Source organism: Phoca vitulina, unplaced genomic scaffold, assembly GCF_004348235.1.
Source record: "Phoca vitulina isolate PV1807 unplaced genomic scaffold, GSC_HSeal_1.0 scaffold3, whole genome shotgun sequence".
Lineage (NCBI taxonomy): Eukaryota > Metazoa > Chordata > Mammalia > Carnivora > Phocidae > Phoca > Phoca vitulina.
In genome coordinates this window covers 8,032,253-8,055,202 of record NW_022589706.1, presented here as the reverse complement: position 1 = coordinate 8,055,202, position 22,950 = coordinate 8,032,253, and the positions used below count along the sequence as shown (strand labels likewise).

Below are 22,950 nucleotides of genomic sequence, written 5' to 3'. Positions count from 1 at the left end.
CATGTCAGAAGATATATTTATGTCCTTCCTCTGAACCCCAAAGAGTTCCAGTCATAGGAGAGTGACTTACATGTTCCTGCAGTGAGGGACGTTGCTTCAAATGAAAATTATATTTGATTTTTTAAAAGTAAAAAAATTACATTTGAGGTTTATGGCTGACAAAGGGGGGCCCCAAGGATGACCAAATCCTGCATAAGGAATTAGGGCTAGGGTTTGACCAAGGCCAAAGAGAGGAGAAGCCAGACCTCGCATTTTCTCCTCATGAGATCACAGGTCTGAATGGCCACCCATGGAGGCTGTCCTCACTTGCTGTGGTATTTATGCCTGGACTTGGCTTTGTTTAAAGCTTCATTTCCTTTGTGTTCTGGCAAAAGGCAAGGCAGACCTGACTTTTGGGGGATCATGCCTCTGATGTTAGCTGATATTAGCTGTGTGTCTCTGGTACAAGCTTTTCAGCCCTTCTATGCCCTGCTGTTTGGTGGTGGGGATATGAGAGATGGCCTCTTGTTACACAGTTGTTTTGTTTGTCCTTGGCTTTTGCATTTTCATTAAATCATAGATGTCTCTAATTGCTTCCAAGGAGCCAACATGCTCCTTGATTGGAATTCTATGGAAAATAGAGTTTGCTTTATTAAATAGCGTTTCTTAAGGGATTTGAGCGGTCTTTCGTTTCCTCCCCCCTCCCCCCTTTTTTTTTTAGTTTTTAATTTGTTGCAATGTATAATCACTTGCTTCTGTGCTGGAATTGCTCTCCAAGCTTCTACAATTGTGCATTATAATTCCCTTTATTACTGCAGAATCATTTTTAGCCTTCAGTTAAGATGACTGGACAAGAATCAGATTAAATAGAATTAGCATCTACTTTGCATGGTGCACTGCTTCTGAAGCCAATGGTTCCCCTTGCTTGCTAACTTTTTTGTGGTTTGGGGAAGAATAAAATTAAAAATAATCAATATCTGATCTCATTTAAGCCTCACGGCACCCTGGGGCACGTAGGTGTAAGTAATCCACATTTTACCTCCTTGGAGAGGTGAAATGACTTGTACAAGGTCATCCATGCAGATTATGTCAGAGGTACGGTGCCAACCAAGCTCCTAGAAATCCAGAGCCATCTCCCTGTTTCCATCTGTAATATGTTTTCCTGAAATATAAATGAGCAGGGGGGAAAAAAAGCTGCTTCTGAGATGTTGGAACAAAACAAATTACATCTAATAAACTGTTTTAGTGAGTTCCTTGCTGCATAGTATTGATAATTAATGCTTCTTCCCTACCTGGAGTAAAAGGAATTCTATTGTGACTTAATACAGAGAATAGTAACATCTAGAGCTTAGGTGTATACCACTATATTAGTCAGGGTTCTCCAGAAATACAGAACTAATTGGATATATGTGTATATATAAGGAGATTTATTATGAGGAATTGGCTCATGTAGTTATGGAGGTTGACAAATCCCAAGAGCTCCAGGGTAAGGTGACAAGCTGGACACTCAGGACAGCTGATTATGTAGCTCTAGTCTGAGTCCAAAGGCCTGAGAAGCAGAACAGCCAAAGGTGTAACTTCCAGCCTGAGGGCAGAAGAAGACCAATGTCCCAGCACAACGAGTCAGGCAGTTGGAGTTCTCTCTTACTTAGCCTTTTTGTTCTATTCATGTCTTCAGTTGATTGGGTGGGGCCCACCCACACGAAGGAGGGCAATCTGCTTGGCCTGATCTGCCAATACAGATCTCATCCAGAAACACCCTCACAGACACATCTGGAATGATGTTGAACCAAATATCTGGCTACCTAGTGGCCCCGCCAAGTCAATACATAAAATTAGCCATCACAACTGCCTAGATTTGAATTTTGCCTTTATCATTCACTAGTTAGGCGGCCTTGGTTGGATTACTTAACTTCTCTGAGCCTTATTTTCTTCATCTGTAAATTGGACATTGGCATATCTACCTCCTAGGAATGTTGCAAGAATTAAATGAGACAGTTCTATAAAGGGCCCAGCACACTGCCTGGCCCAAAGAAAATAATCAATAATTGTTAGTTATTTAATTTGTTACTCTCACCACATTACTGTGATAACGCTAAGTCCAGGAACGTATAGGCGATGTTTTTGTATATACGTGTATGTTGCACATTTTGAATCTAAAACGTATTTAAAGTTTTGGCAAATGGCACTTTTATTCAAACTAGAGATCTCGCCACTGGAAATTCCAAGATTCTTATGTGGTTTATAACTTTGATGTTTGCTTCCTGGGTAACTTTGAACAAGTTGTTCAGCCTCTCTGAGCCTTGGTTGTCTGTGCTGTGGATTTTACTAGCATGGCGTAAGGATGAACCAAGATGTATGTGATGTTACTGTGGTGCATCAACCCTCCCACAGCTATTAATGGGGTGGAGGGGGACACCGCTGAGTGCCAGGCCCCGAGCCAGAAGCTAGCATTGCCAGTTAGGCAGGATGGAAGTACTGCTGTAAAGGTGGTGGGGACAAGGGCTGGAGAGGGGCAGGAAGGCAAGCTCCGGCACGTGTAGCCTAGTAGAAATTCTCTGGGCCACAAGCTGGGAAGCAAGGGTGTACCTGTGGGGGAACTGGGTCGGCATTACCTGGCTGATAAGGACATAGTACAATGTCTTTTGGGGGTGTTCAGTGGGTGGGGTGTGGTTTCATGACCCTCAAAGATGACAGTTGATTGTTTTAGAAGACATTCCCAAGACAGGACAGAGAATTAACATACACATTTAGGGTCCTAAAGTATTGAAGCAAGAAGGAGGCCTCTTTGACATTCATTCTCAAGTAGAAGTATTTCTTTCCAATATTGATAAATAATATAAAGACCAGGTGTGCAGAGAAGCTGGCCGGCGGGTGGTGCAGTAGAAGGAGGAGACCAGGGCCCTGGGAGCAGAGGCATGGGCTGGCCTGGGGTAGGGATGGGGGTGGGAGGCGGGGCAGGCACAAGGAAGGTAGATATGAAAGCTAACCTGGCAATAAATGTCACTGGGGCACTGGTAAGCTTCCAAAAGAAAGGGAAGGAAAGAATAGCTAATATTTGTTTGAGAAGAGTGATATTCTGACTAAGAGTTTCCTGAGTGCACTCTGTGTTCCCAGCACAATGTAAGTGCTTTGCACACATTGGATCCTCCTCTGAAACCCATGAAGTAGATTCTGTTGTTCTCCCCACGCCCAGTTTTACAGGCGAGAAAACTGAAGCCCAGTGTGGCAAAGGAATTCGCCCAAGGTCACACAGCTAGTCAGGAGTGGAGGTTACTTGGCCGTGTCATAGGGGGTCCCTGGAACCGACAATACTAAATTGATCACGACACTTCCCTGCTTCAAACCTCCCCATGAGGTCTCATTGCTTGTAGCGAGTTACCCCATGCCCTCGCCAGGCTCCTGGCTGGCCTCTATCTCCTGGCTCCCAATATTGGGCTCAGATGCCCTCTTTTCAGTTCCTTAAATACATCCCGGTTTTCCCATCTCTGGGCTGGGGGCTACTGCTGTTTCCTCACCTAAACTGGCCAAGCCTCATCTTGAGATACTTGAAAAGATTTTTGTTTGATGTAGTTGCCTATGGGTGGGCGCTGAGGCCAGGTTTGTTACCCCTCTGCCTCCAATGTCTGCCCGGGATCCTTCTAGATCTCTGTGTGGCTCTCTCTTCAGGTGTTTTTTGTTCTGATTTTTTAAAGATTTTATTTATTTATTTATTTGAGAGACAGAGATCGAGTGGGGGTGGTGGGGGTGAGGGCAGAGGGAGAAGCAGCAGACTCCCTGCTGAGCAGGGAGCCTGATGCGGGGCTTGATCCCAGGACCCTGAGATTATGACCTGAGCTAAAAGTAGATGCTTAACCACCTGAGCCACCCAGACGCACCCCACCCCCCATACTTCATTCTTGTTCTCATTTGTTACTCTATTGTTTTTCTCCTGTGAGCCTTCCACTCTCTAGTAAATGATAGAGTTCACTTACTTAAAAGTTTATTGCTTGTCATTCACTAGTATATATGCTTTATGAGAACAGAAATTTGTGTCCTTTTTGGTCAATGCTTTATCATTAATGCTTAGAACATTGTCTAGCACATAGTAGGTGCTCCATGTGTCTTTGTTGCAGGTATGAATGAATTCAGACTCCTAGGTAACCGTCACCAATTCATTAGAGAGGCTACTTGGTTGAAATCCATTTGCAGGGCACCTGGGTGGCTCAGTCGTTAAGCGTCTGCCTTCAGCTCAGGTCATGATCCTAGGGTCCTGGGATCGAGCCCCGCATCAGGCTCCCTGCTCCTTGGGAAGCCTGCTTCTCCCTCTCCCATTCCCCGTACTTGTGTTCCTGCTCTTGCTATCTCTCTCTCTGTCAAATAAATAAATAAAATCTTAAAAAAAAAAAAAAAAGAAATCCATTTGCCATCCATATGGAGACTATTCTTGAACCCTGGAAGGTGATGACATGAGAAATCTTCCCTTTTACCTCCTTTGGTGGTGATGCTGCCTCCATTTTAGCCCAGACCAAGATCCCCCAAAATGTTTTCCCTAAAGGCAAGAGTGGGGATGGTGGGCAGGTCCTTTTGGTGAGCAATAAATCCCTGAAGAAATCAGTGTTCTGGAAGGATGCCTTTGAAAATACCCTTAGAAAGTACCCAAATATAAGGAGAGTATCCTTATATTTGACAGATAGAGAAACTGAGGCACAAGCACATCTTCTAAGGACATTTTGTCAGATTCTTTCATTTGTATTTGCTTGAAGTCACCCAGCAAAGTATCAGGATTAGAATTACAACCCAGTTTCTTGCCTCCCATGGAGATGGAAGGGGGAAAGTGAAAAATCCTGCCGGACCAAATATGGGAGCTGGCAGGCAGACCACAGTTTTCTTTTTCTTTTTTTCTTTAAAGATTTTATTCATTTATTTGACAGAGAGAGACACAGCGAGAGAGGGAACACAAGCTGGGGGAGTGGGAGAGGGAGAAGCAGGCTTCCCGCGGAGCAGGGAGCCCGACGCGGGGCTCGATCCCAGGACCCTGGGATCATGACCTGAGCTGAAGGCAGATGCTTAATGACTGAGCCACCCAGGCGCCCCCAGACCACAGTTTTCTAAAGCTCTCTTTGCCTTGCAGGTTGTGATCTCTAGTTGACAAGGAAGCAAATCAAATAGCTAAATGCAGAGCTTTCTGAGATTCTGAGATGCAAAGTAGCCCCAACCACATGCAACTGTGGATTTGAGGTTGGCGTGCAAAATAGAGACTTTGCTTCCATCAGGCTGCGTGAGAATTCACTTTGATAGATGGGCACTCTCACTCTTCCCAGGCAGGCATTGTGTAAAGCACAAGGAACACAGTGAAAAATAAACGTGATCCCTCCCGCAAGGGGTTTGCAGTCTCGTGAGGGAGATAGGCGGAGGAGGGCGCCTTGTTTGTGATCCACGGACAGTGGCCATACTGTACAACCGGCTAATCGGATTATAAATTTTCTGAAAATTGGAAACTTTATCTTGGGTGTCTTTTGTACCAGCTAACACTGATGGCCAGAGCTATAATGATGGATAATAACTAACCAGTGCTAACCGTATGCCAGTCACTGTGCTAAGCTCCCGAACGTATCAGTTCATTTTAACTTTGTAACAGCTCTATGATTAGCTACCATTATTGTTCCCATCTTCACAGTGAAGGCAACTGAGACTGAGTAACTTGCCCAGAGTCACAGAGCAAAAAAGTGCTGGCATTGTTGTCTAGGCCCAAGCTGTCTGGTTGCAAAGTATGCAGCCTGTACCATAAGGTGCATTACTGATAAATACTGTTTAATATTCACAGCAGCCCTGGCCTTGGGACTTTTTCCACCACTTAACAATAGTGCTCTTTAGTGGATGTTTACTCTGTTCCAGTCACTAGTCCATACATTATCTAGTTTAATCCTCACGATGAAAGGTGAGGTATCTTTACACGTGGTGAAACAGACATGGAGAGTTTAAGTAATTTGCCTGAGATTACACAGCTACTAAATGGTGGAGCCAGGATTCTGGATACTACATATATTGTATGGAGTCATATTTATATATACATATATGACTCCATACAATATATGGCATCGTACAACACATAAAATATATAGAATCATACAAATACGGCATTTTGTGTCTGCCTTTTTTCACTTAGCATAATGTTTTCCAGGTATCTGTTAGAGTGTTTTTTTTTTTTTTAATGGTAATATACACGCTTCTTTATTGACACTTTATTTTTTTATTTTTAATTTTTTAAAATTTTTTATTGTTATGTTAATCACCATACATTACATCATTAGTTTTTGATGTAGTGTTCCATGATTCATTGTTTGTGCATAACACCCAGTGCTCCATGCAGAACGTGCCCTCTTTAATACCCATCACCAGGCTAACCCATCCTCCCACCCCCCTCCCTCTAGAACCCTCAGTTTGTTTTTCAGAGTCCATCGTCTCTCATGGTTCATCTCCCCCTCTGATTTCCCCCCCTTCATTCTTCCCCTCCTGCTATCTTCTTTTTTTTTTTTCTTAACATATATTGCATTGTTTGTTTCAGAGGTACAGATCTGTGATTCAACAGTCTTGAACAATTCACAGCGCTCACCATAGCACATACCCCCCCCCCAATGTCTATCACCCAGCCACCCCATCCCTCCAACACCACCCCCCACTCCAGCAACCCTCAGTTTGTTTCCTGAGATTAAGAATTCCTCATATCAGTGAGGTCATATGATACATGTCTTTCTCTGATTGACTTATTTTGCTCAGCATAACACTCTCCAGTTCTATCCACGTCGTTGCAAATGGCAAGATTTCATTCCTTTTGATGGCTGCATAATATTCCATTGCATATATATACCACATCTTCTTTATCCATTCATCTGTCGATGGACATCTTGGCTCTTTCCACAGTTTGGCTATTGTGGACATTGCTGCTATAAACATTGGGGTGCACGTACCCCTTCAGGTCCCTACATTTGTATCTTTGGGGTAAATACCCAGTAGTGCAATTGCTGGATCGTATGGTAGCTCTATTTTCAACTTTTTGAGGAACCTCCATACTGTTTTCCAGAGTGGCTGCACCAGCTTGCATTCCCACCAACAGTGTAGGAGGGTTCCCCTTTCTCCGCATCCCCGCCAACATCTGTCGTTTCCTGACTTGTTAATTTTAGCCATTCTGACTGATGTGAGGTGGTATCTCATTGAGGTTTTGATTTGGATTTCCCTGATGCCGAGCGATGTTGAGCACTTTTTCATGTGTCTGTTGGCCCTTTGGATGTCTTCTTTGGAAAAATGTCTGTTCATGTCTTCTGCCCATTTCTTGATTGGATTATTTGTTCTTTGGGTGTTGAGTTTGATAAGTTCTTTATAGATTTTGGATACTAGCGCTTTATCTGCTTTGTCATTTGCAAATATCTTCTCCCATTCTGTCGGTTGTCTTTTGGTTTTGTTGACTGTTTCTTCGGCTGTGCAAAGCTTTTTATCTTGATGAAGTCCCAATAGTTCATTTTTGCCCTTGCTTCCCTTGCCTTTGGTGATGTTTCTAGGAAGAAGTTGCTGTGGCTGAGGTCGAAGAGGTTGCTGTCTGTGTTCTCCTTTAGGATTTTGATGGACTCCTGTCTCACATTTCGGTCTTTCAACCATTTTGAGTCTATTTTTGTGTGTGGTGTAAGGAAATGGTCCAGTTTCATTCTCCTGCATGTGGCTGTCCAATTTTCCCAACACCATTTGTTGAAGAGACTGTCTTTTTGCCATTGGACATTCTTTCCTGCTTTGTCGAAGATTAGTTGACCATAGAGTTGAGGGTCCATTTCTGGGCTCTCTATTCTGTTCCATTGATCTATGTGTCTGTTTTTGTGCCAGTACCATACTGTCTTGATGATGACAGCTTTGTAATAGAGCTGGAAGTCCGGAATTGTGATGCCACCAGCTTTGCTTTTCTTTTTCAACATTCCTCTGGCTATTCGGGGTCTTTTCTGGTTCCTAACAATTTTTAGGATTCTTTGTTCCATTTCTTTGAAGAAAGTTGATGGTGTTTTGATGGGGATTGCATTGAATGTGTAGATTGCTCTAGGTAGCATTGACATCTTCACGATATTTGTTCTTCCAATCCATGAGCATGGAACGTTTTTCCATTTCTTTGTGTCTTCCTCAATTTCTTTCATGAGTATTTTATAGTTTTCTGAGTACAGATCCTTTGCCTCTTTGGTTTGATTTATTCCTAAGTATCTTATGGTTTTGGGTGCAATTGTAAATGGGATCGACTCCTTAATTTCTCTTTCTTCTGTCTTGTTGGTGTATAGGAATGCCACTGATTTCTGTGCATTGATTTTATATCCTGCCACTTTACTGAATTCCTGTATGAGTTCTAGCAGTTTTGGGGTGGAGTCTTTGGGGTTTTCCACATAAAGTATCATATCATCTGCAAAGAGTGAGAGTTTGACTTCTTCTTTTCCGATTTGGGTGCCTTTGATTTCTTTTTGTTGTCTGATTGCTGTGGCTAGGACTTCTAATACTATGTTGAATAGCAGTGGTGATAGTGGACATCCCTGCCGCGTTCCTGACCTTAGGGGGAAAGCTCTAAGTTTTTCCCCATTGAGAATGATATTCGCTGTAGGTTTTTCCTAGATGGCTTTTATGATATTGAGGTATGTACCCTCTATCCCTATACTCTGAAGAGTTGTGATCAAGAAAGGATGCTGTACTTTGTCAAATGCTTTTTCTGCATCTATTGAGAGGATCATATGATTCTTGTTCTTTCTTTTGTTAATGTACTCTATCACGTTGATTGATTTGTGGATGTTGAACCAACCTTGCAGCCCAGGGATAAATCCGACTTGGTCGTGGTGAATAATCCTTTTAATGTACTGTTGGATCCTATTGGCTAGTATTTTGGTGAGAATTTTTGCATCCATGTTCATGAAGGATACTGGTCTCTAATTCTCCTTTTTGATGGGGTCTTTGTCTGGTTTTGGGATCAAGGTAATGGTGGCCTCATAAAATGAGTTTGGAAGTTTTCCTTCCATTTCTATTTTTTGGAACAGTTTCAGAAGAATAGGTATTAATTCTTCTTTAAATGTTTGGTAGAATTCCCCTGGGAAGCCATCTGGTCCTGGGCTTTTGTTTGTCGGGAGATTTTTGATAACTGCTTCAATTTCCTTAGTGGTTATAGGTCTGTTCAAGTTTTCTATTTCTTCCTGGTTCAGTTTTGGTAGTTGATACATCTCTAGGAATGCATCCATTTCTTCCAGGTTATCTAATTTGCTGGCATAGAGTTGCTCATAATATGTTCTTATAATTGTTTGTATTTCTTTGGTGTTGGTTGTGATCTCTCCTCTTTCATTCATGATTTTGTTGATTTGGGTCATTTCTCTTTTCTTTTTGATAAGTCTGGCCAGGGGTTTATCAATCTTGTTAATTCTTTCAAAGAACCAGCTCCTAGTTGTGGTGATCTGTTCTACTGTTCTTTTGGTTTCTATTTCATTGATTTCTGCTCTGATCTTTATGATTTCTCTTCTCCTGCTGGGTTTAGGCTTTATTTGCTGTTCTTTCTCCAGCTCCTTTAGGTGTAAGGTTAGGTTGTGTACTTGAGACCTTTCTTGTTTCTTAAGAAAGGCTTGTATTGCTATATACTTTCCTCTCAGGACTGCCTTTGCTGCATCCCAAAGATTTTGAACAGTTGTGTTTTCATTTTCATTGGTTTCCATGAATTTTTTAAATTCTTCTTTAATTTCCTGGTTGACCCATTCATTATTTAGTAGGATGCTCTTTAGCCTCCATATATTTGAGTTCTTTCCGACTTTCCTCTTGTGATTGAGTTCTAGTTTCAAAGCATTGTGGTCTGAAAATAGGCAGGGAATGATCCCAATCTTTTGGTACCGATTGAGACCTGATTTGTGACCTAGGATGTGATCTATTCTGGAGAATGTTTCATGGGCACTAGACAAGAATGTGTATTCCATTGTTTGGGTTGGAATGTTCTGAATATGTCTGTGAAGTCCATTTGGTCCAGTGTGTCATTTAAAGTCTTTATTTCCTTGTTGATCTTTTGATTAGATGATCTGTCCATTTCAGTGAGGGGGGTGTTCAAGTCCCCCACTATTATTGTATTGTTGTCAATCTGTTTCTTTTCTTTTGTTATTAATTGCCTTATATAATTGGGTGCTCCCATGTTAGGGGCATAGATATTTACAATTGTTAGATCTTCTTGTTGGATAGACCCTTTAAGTAGGATATAGTGTCCTTCCTCATCTCTTATTACAGTCTTTGGTTTAAAATCTAATTTGTCTGTTACAAGGATTGCCACCCCAGCTTTCTTTTGGTGTCCATTAGCATGGTAAATGGTTTTCCACCCCCTCACTTTCAATCTGGGGGTGTCTTTGGGTCTAAAATGAGTCTCTTGCAGACAGCATATCAATGGGTCTTGGTTTTTTAATCCAATCTGATAGCCTGTGTCTTTTGATTGGGGCATTTAGCCCATTTACATTCAGGGTAACTATTGAAAGATAGGAATTTAGTGCCATTGTATTGCCTGTAAGGTGACTGTTAATGTATATTGTCTGTGTTTCTTTCTGGTCTATGTTGCTTTTAGGCTCTCTCTTTGCTTAGAGGACCCCTTTCAAGATTTCTTGTAGGGCTGGTTTTGTGTTTGCAAATTCCTTTAGTTTTTGTTTGTCCTGGAAGCTTTTTATTTCTCCTTCTATTTTCAGTGACAGCCTAGCTGGATATAGTATTCTTGGTTGCATATTTTTCTCATTTAGTGCTCTGAATATATCATGCCAGTCCTTTCTGGCCTGCCAGGTCTCTGTGGATAGGTCTGTTGCCAATCTAATGTTTCTACCATTGTAGGTTACATATCTCTTCTCTCGAGCTGCTTTCAGGATTTTCTCTTTGTCTCTGAGACTCGTAAGTTTTACTATTAGATGTCGGTGTGTTGACCTATTTTTATTGGTTTTGAGAGGGCTTCTCTGTGCCTCCTGGATTTTGATGCCTGTTTCCTTCTCCAAATTAGGGAAGTTCTCTGCTATAATTTGCTCCAATATACTTTCTGCCCTTCTCTCTCTTTCTTCTTCTCTGGGATCCCAATTATTCTAATGTTAATTCGTCTTATGGTATCGCTTATCTCTTGAATTCCACCCTTGTGATCCAGTAGTTCTTTATCTCTCTTTTTCTCAGCTTCTTTATTTTCCATTATTTGGTCTTCTATATCACTGATTCTGTCTTCTACCTCATTTATCCTAGCAGTTAGCGCCCCCATTTTTTATTGCACCTCATTAATAGCCTTTTTGATTTTGACCTGGTTAGATTTTAGTTCTTTTATTTCTCCAGAAAGGGTTTCTCTAATAACTTCCATGCTTTTTTCAAGCCCAGCTAGTATCTTTATAATCGTCATTCTGAACTCTAGTTATGACATCTTACTAATGTCCATATTGAGTAGGTCCCTGGCAGTCGGTACTACCTCTTGTTCTTTTTATTGAGGTGATTTTTTCCGTCTTGTCATTTTGTCCAGAGGAGAGTAGATGATTGAGAGAACAAAATGCTAACAGGGTAAAACGTCCCCAGAAAATATACTCTAAAAACTCAGAAAAGACCTGAAGCCAGGGGAAAAGAAAGGGAAAGAAAGAAAAAAGAAAAAGAGAAAAATAGAAAAAGAAAAAGATAAAAACAAACAAAAACAGAACAAAACAAAAAAAAACCAGAATATAATCAAATATGATCAGGCTGGTGCATAGATCAGTGCCACACACTAGATTTTGGGTGTATTTTGGTCTGTTAGAAGAAAGTGCCTCCCAAAATTTTAAAGAAAGAAAAACTTATATATGTCCAAAAATAAGGGTTGATATGATGAAGGGATGGAATATGACTGTAAAGATGAAAATTATAAAAAATTTTATAAAAGGAATTGATAAGTTGTTTGAAAAAAGAAAGAAGAGGATTTAAAAAAAAAAGAAAAAGAAAGGGAGAGAATGTGATCAGTCAGGAGACTAGAACAAAGCCATACACTAGAGATTTAGGGTATATTTTGATCTGTTAGAATAAACTGTATCTAAAAATTTTAAAGAGAGAACAACTTATATATATATGCCAAAAATAAGGGTAACCACTATGAAGGGATAGAATATGACTCTAAAAATGAAAAATAAAAATGTTTTTTAAAAAAGGGATTGATAAGATGTTGGTTGAAAAAGGGAAAAAGAAAAATTCAAAAACAAAAAAGGCAGTTAAAAAAAAATTAACTTTGAAAGACTACAGAATCATGGTAAAAAAGCCATGAATTCTATGTGCAGGATTCCCTTAGCGCTGGAGTTCTGCCATTCTCACTGATCGGTAAACTTGGTCTTGGCTGGCTGTTCTCGCTGATCTTCTGGGGGAGGGGCCTGTTGCCGTGGTTCCCAAATGTCTTTGCCGGAGGCGGAATTGCCTCACCCTTGCTGGTCTGGGGTAAGTAATCTGCTCGGGTTTGCTCTCGGGAGCTTTTGTTCCCTGCAAGCTTTCCGTACAGCTTTGGAGGCAGAGAGTGAAAATGGCGGCCTCCCAATCTCCGCCCCAGAGGAGCCGAGAACTCGGGGCCCCACTTCTCAGTGCGCCCCCAGAGAAAAGCAGTCAATCACTCCCATCTCCCTGGTCTCCAGCCGTACTCCGTGCTCACCCGGCCTGTGACTGAGTGTTTCTATCTCTGGCACCCGACCCCGTGTGGAGTCTCCAAACCCAGCAGATCCCTGCGCTGAGCTCCCGCGCCGCTCCCCCTGGGGGAGGAAGGTGAGTCTCCCCGGATCTGCTGCTTGTTGGGTCCCTGCTGGAGGAGCAGTGGCCCGACTGTGCCGCGGATCACGGTTTATGGCAACCCCGAGCTGAGAGCCCGCGCCTGGGCTCCGTCTCTGCAGCCGGCTTCCCCGCTCCGATACCTGGGAGCTCTGCCGCACTCAGGCACCCCCGGTCTTTCTGTGACCCCGAGGGTCCTGAGACCACACTGTCCCGCGAGGGTTCCACCCCCCGCTTAGCCACTGGAGCGACGTCCCTCAGCGGAGCCGACTTCTAAAAGTTCCGATTTTGTGCTCCGCGGCTCTATCACTTGCCAGAAGCGGCCGAAGGAGGCCCCCTCCCCCGCCTTCTATCCTCCCGAATATCGCCTCGGATTCACTTCTCCGCACGTCCTACCTTCCCGGAAGTGGTGGCTTTTCTGTTCAGAGAGTTGTTGCTATTCTTTTCTTCGATCTCCCATTGCGTTGGTAGGTGTTTAGAATGGTTTGATCCCTATCCAGCTGAATTCCTGGGACCAGACGAAATCCAGGTCTCCTACTCCTCCACCATCTTCCTTTTTTCTCTGTTAGAGTGTTTATCAACATTTCATTCCTTTCTTTGCAAATACTACTCTATTACATGAAGATACCACATTTGGTTTATTTATTTGTTCATCAGTTGATGGATATTTGGACCGTTCCTATGTCTTCCCTATTGTGGATAATGAAGCCATGAACATACACACAACAAGTCTTATATAGGACCTCTTATTACTGATATTTTCCCACAGTCCTTTCTCTCTCTCTCTCCCATCAGGTAAAAGGGACAGGTTCTAGAATCAGATGACATAGATTTGAACAGTATCTCCAACACATTTCAGATGTGCGATTGGGAAGATTAAGTTGCCTTTCTGAGCTTTGGTTTTTCCACCTGTAAAATGAGGATAATAATAGTAGCTTGCCTGGAAATGCTCAAATGCTTGAAATAGATAATGCACAGTGCTCAGTTCATAATTAAACACACAATAAATGAGTGCCAGGTAAGCAATGGAAATACAAAGAGCAACCCAAAGGAGATAATGTATCCACCCATGGAGTTTGAAGTCTAATTGCTAAGATGTGAAAAATATAATAACTAGACATAATGTAAAATAGAATAAAAATAATGCTAGAGGAGTGGTCAGCATGAAGTTCGTATGAGTTGAAAAATAAAAAGAAAAAGTATCTCGGTCTCTAAAATGTAGACTTTTCAGTAGGCTGGAAGGCCTGAGGGCTTCCAGTTGGAGGCAAGACTTGGGTGGGGGTCCTAATGAGTGAACACAGGTGGTTGGGAAAGAGTGGGAGAATGTGGGGTGAGGAGGATATTACAGGTGGAGGGACAGAGGGGGGAAACAGTAAAGCTTGTCAGGTTTCAGTGTCCTCGAGGAGGGTGGTAGGTGAAGAGTGGGTAAGCATGCTGGAATTCTCCCACTCTGTGCACCAGGGGCTTGCGGACCACTATGAGCAGTGACCACTGTCCACGAGTTCCTGTGTCCCCACCTCTCTGGCACCATGTGGAAAGGAACCTACCATGTGTGTTCAATTTTTTGATTTTTCCACAATGACATGGGTGTGCAATGGCTATTTTAACTTACCTTTTCTTGATTACAAGTAAAATAGAAAATCTTTTCATAGCTTTATTGACCATTTTCTGGAAATGATACTTTCTCATCCTTTCCTCATTTATATTTGATTGATTTCCGATTTCTTAAAGTTTTTATTTTAGTGCCAGTTAGTTAACATATGGTGTAATATTAGTTTCAGGTGCACGATGTAGTGATTCAACATGATTTCTGGTTTTTACAGTTCATTGTATATTCTGGTTATTAATTCTCTCCCAGCCTGTCATTTAGAGTGTAGCATTGTTTATGGTGTCTTTTGTCATATGGTATGTTTATATTTTGATACATTCAAATGGATGGCTTGTTTCTCATATAATTTGTCCTGGTAGGGTGCTGTTGACAAGTTTCTCCTGTGCTGAGATCATACGCGATATTTTACCTTCTAATGGCTTGAAATTTTTTTCTTCATGTATATGTTTAATCCATCTGGCATTTACGTTTGGTTATGTGAGGTAGAATCAAACTTATTTTTTTTTTCCATGTGAAAAGCCAGTTGTTTCAACCCTGCTTATCAACCAGTCCGTCCTCCCCCGAGTCTCTAGTACGGCCATTTTGACCATGCACTCGGCTTCTGCCATGCTGTCCTGCTCTGTGTTCCATTTGCTTTCTTTCTTTTACATTAGAACATAAGAATGCCTCTGTGTCATTATAAACCATGGGCACACATTATTTTTAACGATTCCTCTTTTTTTTTCTAGTGGACTTATCATGGTTTCTTGAATCATTCCTCTCTTGTAGGGCAGCACATTGTTTTAGTTTTTATGCTGTTATGAATGCTCCTATGGTGAATATTTTTGTGTATAAGACATTTACATATTTTTGGATTATGTCCTTTGGATGGATTCCCAGAAATAGAATTACTGAGTCAAAGGGCATAAATATTTTTAATGCTTTTAATTCATGGCATATATTTATTTTAAAAATTAAAGTGCATAAAGATTCTGGTAAGTTCCTGGTACTCTATTATGTAGTTGCAGTCAACTGGGCTATGACAAGTCTGAGTCTGGGAATGGCTGCCCTGTGGAAGCAATTAAAGTGGTCTTCTCAATAGATTTATCTTTTCTCTTTTCTTGTTTGTTTAGCACATTTTTGGTATATTCGTTTATTCAGTCATTTACTAAGCACCCAATATGTGCCTGGTTCCACCAAAAAGCAGGGAGCAGGATCCTGTGCTCCCAGTGAACTTGCGTTTTCCAGGAGGTAGGAAGACAATAAACAAATTTAAAAATCTAGTGATAAGTACTTCCTGGAGGAAAAACATCGACTGATGTGATAGTAAGTTGGATCCTATAGATTGCATGGTCACAAATGAGAAGGAAGCTGAGATCTGAAAGACAAGGAAGAGAAAGCCACACCAGGTAGAGCAAAGTCATCTACTCGGTGGCAGAATAGCTAATGCAAAGGGCCCTATGGTGGAGCAGGAGTGTGGACCCAGAGCAGAAGCAAGGTCCCTGTGGCAAGGGCCTGGATGTACAATCCAGAAGTGAACTGAAGCCAGAAAGGAAGAGCACGTCCGGACCACGCAGGGTCCCTGCTCTCTGGCGAAAGCAGCAATGAGGAGCCATGGGAGGGCTCTAACAGGGAGTGATGCAACCAGTGGCGTTGTTTAAAGGTCACACAGGCTTCTCTGTAGAGCACGGGCTTCAGGGGCGCCAGGGTCCTGGCGGAGAGAAGGACGAGGAGGCAGTTACTGTTGTCCAGGCTGGAGTTACTGGAGGCCCAGATGAGCGGTGGTGGCATAGAGAGAGGAACGTGCATGGGTTCCATTAAATGTTGAAAGTAGATTCATGGGAGTTGCTGACAGAATGGAAGTGTGGGCTTAGGAAAAAAGAGGAATCAAGAATGTGTCCTAAAAGGTGGGTGTAGGAGACTGGGAAACTGGCATTACGTTGTTGAGATGGAAAAGACCGGGGAGAAGTGGCCTGGTATGGGGTGGAAATGGGGCTGGGTCTGGCTTTGGCCACGTTGTGTCTGTGACGCGTCTTGGGTTCCCCAGTGGGGCGGTCGGTGAGGCAGCTGGTGCCGCAGTTCTGGAGTCCCAGGGAGATGCTGAGAGCCGAGGTATAGGCGTGGGGGTCACTGGCAGATTACAGAGAATCTAAATCCTCTGGTAAACGGATGTATAAATGGAGAAGAGAATGGAAACCTTCAACCATCGTCAAGATAAACCTACCTTCTGAATATGCTCGTTTTCTTCTATTTATCTTCGTGAACAAAAATCTTTTTTTCGTTTTTCCCAAGTAGGAAGAAGGAAAAACTTGAGTTTTCTTTTCCAGTGGCTCCCTGATGCCTCAGTCCTGGCCCAGTCTCTTCCAGTTTTTAGTGGTGACTCCAGGAATTATTCCTTCATTTGATTCCCATGCAATTGGGCAGGTCACAAAAACAAGCTTTTGCATCTTGCAAGCGTTTCCAGAAACGTTCTCCTGCCTGCTGTGTTTATGTTGGAACAGAAAATTTGTACGTGATTTTATGATGAGCTTTTCTTAAGACATACGAGTTGCTGCCTCATCATATTCTGCATCTCAGGACCCCTGGCATCTAGGTGCTGTGATGTAATATGAGCTATGGGGCTCACTGCCACAGAGGGGCCACCAAAGGGATCCCTGTTTTTTTTTTTTCTTTAAGACTTTATTTATTTATTTGAGAGAGCAAGAGCAGGGATGGTGGGGGAGAGACCGAGGGAGAAGCAGACTTCCTGCTGAGCAGGGAGCCTGAGGCAAGGAGGGGGTCGAATCCAGGACCCCAGGATCACGACCTGAGCTGAAGGCAGATGCTTAACCCACCGAGCCACCCAGGTGCCCCGAGACCCCTGCTTCTAGAGTAATGCCTTGCTGTGTCATTTTCAAAGTGCATTTGCGTGGGGTCCCCAACATATTATTTTTGATATGTTAGAGTGCATGGCTCCATGTTGGAGTGGAAAATAGGAAGTTTAATTATAAAGAAAACATTAGTCCTCCTCGCCAGAATAATACAGATTAGAATAGGTGGTGAAGCTCTGTGGATAGAACCAAATGTCCAGGAATCAAAATGATTAGGAATCAAATTCCAATGTTGCCTCTTACTTGGTCTCTGACCTCCTGAGGCATCAGTTTCCTCATTTAAATTGTGCCAATTCGATCGGGATGCTGTGAAGACTAGGAAATAATTTATTGTAAAACTCAGCATTTTCACTGATTCACATATTAAATATTTAATACCCCTGCACACCAGGCACGTGAACGGAGAAGACAGTGGAAGTGTTCAACCATCACGAAAAGACAACTATTGATTGTCTTTAGAGTTTTGAAAATATGCTCAGTTTTCATTAAATACATATTTATTTTGTTAAATTATATAATTTAAATAATCAAAAAATCAAGTACTAATTTGTTGCATATCGGCCAGGTATTTTGTGCGCTGTCTGCAAAATGTACAAGATAATGGATATAGATGCTACCCTCATAAAGCTTACAGGAATTAAAAGAAAATTATTCTTTCATCGTAGTTATGATAAGTCCAGGGGCAAAAAGCTCAGCTTTGGGTGCATAAAACACGTACATTTTAGTCATTATTTTTAGATTATCATAAATGTCATTTCTCTTTGGAATGTTCACAATTAATTAAAGATTTAGTGGGTCAAGGATGAAGATTGAAATGCATGAATTTCCCCAGGTGGTTGGGGGAAAAGACACTGACGTATCTTTTGCTCAAGAGCCATGTCTGCTGGATGCCAAGTCTTGTCTTTCTGTTTTAATACACTTTCCCAAGGCAGCACCCGCTTGCACTAAAGAGTGAAATATAGTGAGCACTTTCTGAAGGGAAGCCTTGAATTGCGAGTTGAACCCTGAGATGGTCTATCAGGACACACAATTTACTATTTGATAATACGGCATTTTAAAATTTCTGTTAAAATGAGAGCTAATGTTTATTGTTAAATAAGATGCAATTTAGCCGAGAATGAGCAAAATCATAGATGACAAGGAGAGAAGAAAAATGCAATCCCGGGGACATGAGAGTAAAAAAAAAAAAAATCCCATGATAAATAAAAAGAGGGGATTTTGAATGCTCTCCCTGTGTCCATCACATGCTCCCCCAGTTACCAGCTGGTTCGAGCAACTGATGCCACCGTATCACTTTTATTCCTGTGTCTTCATGTAAAATTCCACAGATGTGGTGGACAGCCTTGTTCTGGGCTCTCTCTTCAAGATGGGGAGCCCCAACCATTCAGCACACTTAGCACTGTTGGATGTTGAAACAAGTAAGAAGACGGTAGATATCTTGAGGAATATCGTTTTGGATGAAGGAACATCATAATAGAGTGGTTATAAGAGCCCCAGCTCAAGAGCCAGGGTCCCTGTGTTTGCACTCCCTGCAACTTGTTAGCTCTGCGATCTTAATCAAATATTGGACTTCTCTGTGCCTAGGTCTTCACATCTATAAAATGGGGCTCATAGAAGGACTTATCCCCTAGGGTCTCTGTGAAATTTCAAGGGTTTATATTACTCAACATGTTCAGAATTGTGACTGGCGCATAGTAAGTGCTCTGTAACTGTTGATTGCAATGATTAAATGTGGCTAATTCAGAATAAACACGGTTTGATAACGTGGTTTGAAGAAAAAGTGGCTAGGGATTCAGAAAGTGAAAAGACTTTTGCAGTTAGAGAAAGTAAGTGACCTGCACTCCCTTGGTGGGAGGGGGCCTCCACGAAAGGAAAGGCATGAGGTTGGGGTTCTTTATTGTCTCCTGTCTCAATACAGGAGTGTGATGGGCAGAGAAATTTCGGGAAAGCAAGGATGACCAAGTGTGCTTCTGCCTCTGTCCTTGAGCGCGCTCATTCTTTCTTCAGTGTCTTCTGAGAGAGGTTAGCTGACATGTGCAAAATGGGAGTGACCGAACTGGTAAGATAGAAATTAATAGAGTGCTATCCGTGTGTGTGTACAAGGAGGCAGGGTCATAAGATGTTATTTTCTAGAACCACAAGATACTAAAGAAAGTCAGTGTTCTTCTCATCTTCCGGTTTCCAGACCCCTTCATACATCCTCTCCACTTTAACCTGTTTAAGTTTATTTTAATAAAAAAACACATTTTTCAAGAAATAGATGCTTTATGTATGGTTTCATTCTTTAGAGGGGGTGTATGTGTGCCACGTGACGAGTGGTTGCCATGGTAATTTCTCATTATTGTTGAATTGAAAAATAATTACTCTGGCAAAAATCCCACATAACCTGTCAGTGCTTAAGTTACAGATGCCGGGGGGCAGCCCTAGCCCTGGGATCCTGTTTTTGGTGGAGAGGGACAGAGATGGGAACAGGAGAGAATCTGGGATGGAAGGAAAATGCTTTTATGGATTTTTAAACGTAATTAAGCCTCTCTTCTGCTATTTGACCCAAGTGCATCTCTCATCCTGATATATGATTTGGCTGCCAGTGGTTCTTGGACTCACCTGTGAGATGGGACAAAAGGACCAAGGATTTTAATCACAGAAGTGCATACAGGAGCTTGTTTGGAGTGGAGAAGCTTCTGTGGCATTTTTGCCTAATTAAAATATACGAGAATTGTCGACACCACTCCCCCTGCCTGTGTTTAGGCTGAGTTAATTTCATCTTTATTTACCTGGAGGCTGCTCTCTGCTATTGTTACTTTCCAGCTTTGGGAAAAGAATCCACTTTTTACTTATTAATATTCACTAAACACTAAATATCTACTGTTCGGATACCAAACAACAGCAAGGATTGGGAGGACCTGTCTGCTTGGAGAAAGCATGGCTTCTGTCAGGAGCCTTGTGGCAGGCAGGGTGCACAGAGCGGGATCCCCAACTCCTCCCACGCTGCTTCTGTTTCATGAGTTAGTTTGAAGGACCACGAAGAGCCTATGCTTTCATTCTTGTGTCAGCATCAAGAAATAATCCTCCTTTTGGTTAATGAAGCCCCTGAGATACACTGTGCCTTAAGAGAATAATAGGCAAATTGTTTAATTTCATTTTTTAATTTAATAGTTTATTATTCCATTATTACATCTTCTTTGAACTTTTAGATGCTCATCCTTCTCCTGGCAGGCTGGACTCTATTTTGTAATTACATTGATCCTCTTATTAGATCCCACTTGGAAAGACATTGCTTGGAAATGCACCTTGTTTCGTCTTTACCCATGCATCAGTCAGACCAGAAGGCTTCAATTTGGAAGTACAGAGACCTCCTAATGTAAGAGCCAAAATATAGACAAGTACATACCCTATGCCTACATACAGCCAAGTTAGATATATGCCCAGAGAACTTCTTACACATGTGCACAAAGGGACACTATAAAGATACTTATCACAGCATTGTTGTAATAGCAAAAAATTAGAAACTGTCTAGAGATCATTAGTAGCAAAATGCTTAAGTAAAATATATTACATTCATTCAGTGCACTATTATGGGAAGAAGAAGCCCTAATATATAAAATAGATAGGTCTCCAAAAAGCAATGTTGAATGAAAAAAAAAAAAGCAAGTTTAAAGAAAGGAACATAATGTATGATATCATTTAGATAAAATATTAAAAACATAAAATAAGACCATCTATGAATGGAGTCCTATGTGTGTATAAATATAAAAGATGGGGTAAGAAATGGCGAATGAATTCCACGAGACAGTTGTTTATGGGAGCTTGGGGGAGGGGAGGAAAAATCCAAAGCAAGATATGGGGACCCAGGACATTTATTTTTATTTATAATTTTTAATTCCTTCAAAAAAGGAAAATAAGATACCATTCTCATAATTGTTAATTCTGGATAATGGGCCCATGGGTCTTCACATTATCTTCTACTCTCTATTTTAAAAAATTAATAAAGTAAAACCTCACTTACTTAAGTTACGGTCAGTGAAGTGTATTCATTTAACCAACGTTTTGCTGAAAAGGACAAGAAAAATACCCAAAAGGTGACGCAATAGAATGGCAATGCAGGCGTGAGATCATTTTGAAAATTTCCGTCTCCATGTGATCTTCTCAAGTGGCCGGGTAGCGCATCTGCTCACGGAAAGTGAGGCAGAGAGGGCTTAGCTTGAACACCATCCTGGTTCCCTGGCCACTGAGTTTAGACTCTCAGGACTCCTACGATACCAGAGGAGGACTCTGTGTGGGTCTGGCCTCTCCATTGGCTCATTCCATTTTTCCACTCCTTTCCTGGGTAATCTATAGGTGGGAGCTCTGTTGGGGATGGAGCCATGCCTGATGCCTCGTCTCTCCCTTAAGTATCTCCCAGGTTACTAGAGGATTATAAGGCAGTGATGCAATTATAATTTGATTCATGTGCTCACGGGGGTAGAGTTTTCAAGGTTTCCTAGCACAGGAGACAGTGAAAAAGGAGTGAAAAGACTGGGACTTGGCATGTGCTGCACATTTGAGGCCAAAAGAGCAACATATGCAAAGACAGGGAGGCAGGTGAAGATTAACCAGGAACCCTTGGTTCAGAAAGATAAGTTGCCCAAGGTCCCTTGGCTACACAGGAAAATGGACTACGCTGGGCCCTTTTCAGTGTGGTAAGAATGGCTTTTTCCTGGATGGAATGTCTTTACCATAGATATACCAAATGTCATATGTATTATAACTGCTAGTAACTGACTTGCACGCCCATCCCACACATCTAGGAATAAGACCTCGGGCCCTTGGTTTCTTTTGGAGGTCATTTACCATCACCATTATGTGGAAGTCCCAAAATGTTGATCTTGACCTACTTGTCAGTCTCGAGGCACTCCTTGGCTAATCTCCAAGTTAGTTTGATTTGAGGGGATGCAGCCTCATCCCCTTCAGACTTCAGACTTAGTGAGCTTCTCTTTGGAATCCTTGCCCCAGAACTGCTTGGCAACTTTACTCACGCAGCCTCCTTCGGGTCGACTTGCTAACCTTGGCTATACGTTGCCTGCTTTGCAAGGAGAATGGGGAATTTTGTGGTTCTTCCATTTCTCCAAAGATGGAGGCGCGAGGTTTACAGCCAAGAGGCGGGAGAGCTGGCCTGTAGATACAACTGCAGAACGTTGAGCAGTCCATTTTTCTTTATATTCCCTTGGCCCCTTGCTCTTCTTCCCATGTGGCCAAGCAGAGCACCTGTGGCCTTTGCAAGGCTCATATCATTCTAGATGACTGAAGTTGAATGATGGAGGAGCTGATCTATTATCCTTGCCCACAGCTCGTGTGGCGGCTGTGAGCTAAGAACTGAGCTTCTACCTCTCGGGACTGTCCGATCTCTGCCAGAGGTTTCTTTGGTTCCACAGAAGCCTTTGTAGCTGCATTTCAGCCAGACTGGACACCTAGCCTCATTATTATGCAAATGTCTTCCACCAAATTGCCTAACTGATCCCAGGAACTCGAGTAGGCAGCAAAATGGAAGGAAGATGTATATAAAGAGGAAGTTGATTTTCAGGGCAAGCACGTGAAGCTGGGAGAAAGGGAATTAAATCTGAAAATGCCGGAGTCAGAGATCTGCTCTGGCAGAATTTCCTCTAGGCAATGCTGGCCACTTCGTCTACATTGTGAACCACCTTCATCTTCAACCTAAGGTGAAAAATCACTTTGTAAGCAGAATTATTTGCAGAAAATCATAGACTGGTAGGTTCATCAGTT

General features: G+C 42.1%; 1 protein-coding gene across 9 annotated transcripts in view; it reads left to right on the top strand.

Annotated features, from left to right (window-relative positions):
- Positions 1–22,950, top strand: part of LDB2 (LIM domain binding 2) — a 393,505-nt gene that overhangs the window by 115,047 nt on the left and 255,508 nt on the right. The gene's annotated exons all lie outside the window — the stretch shown is intronic.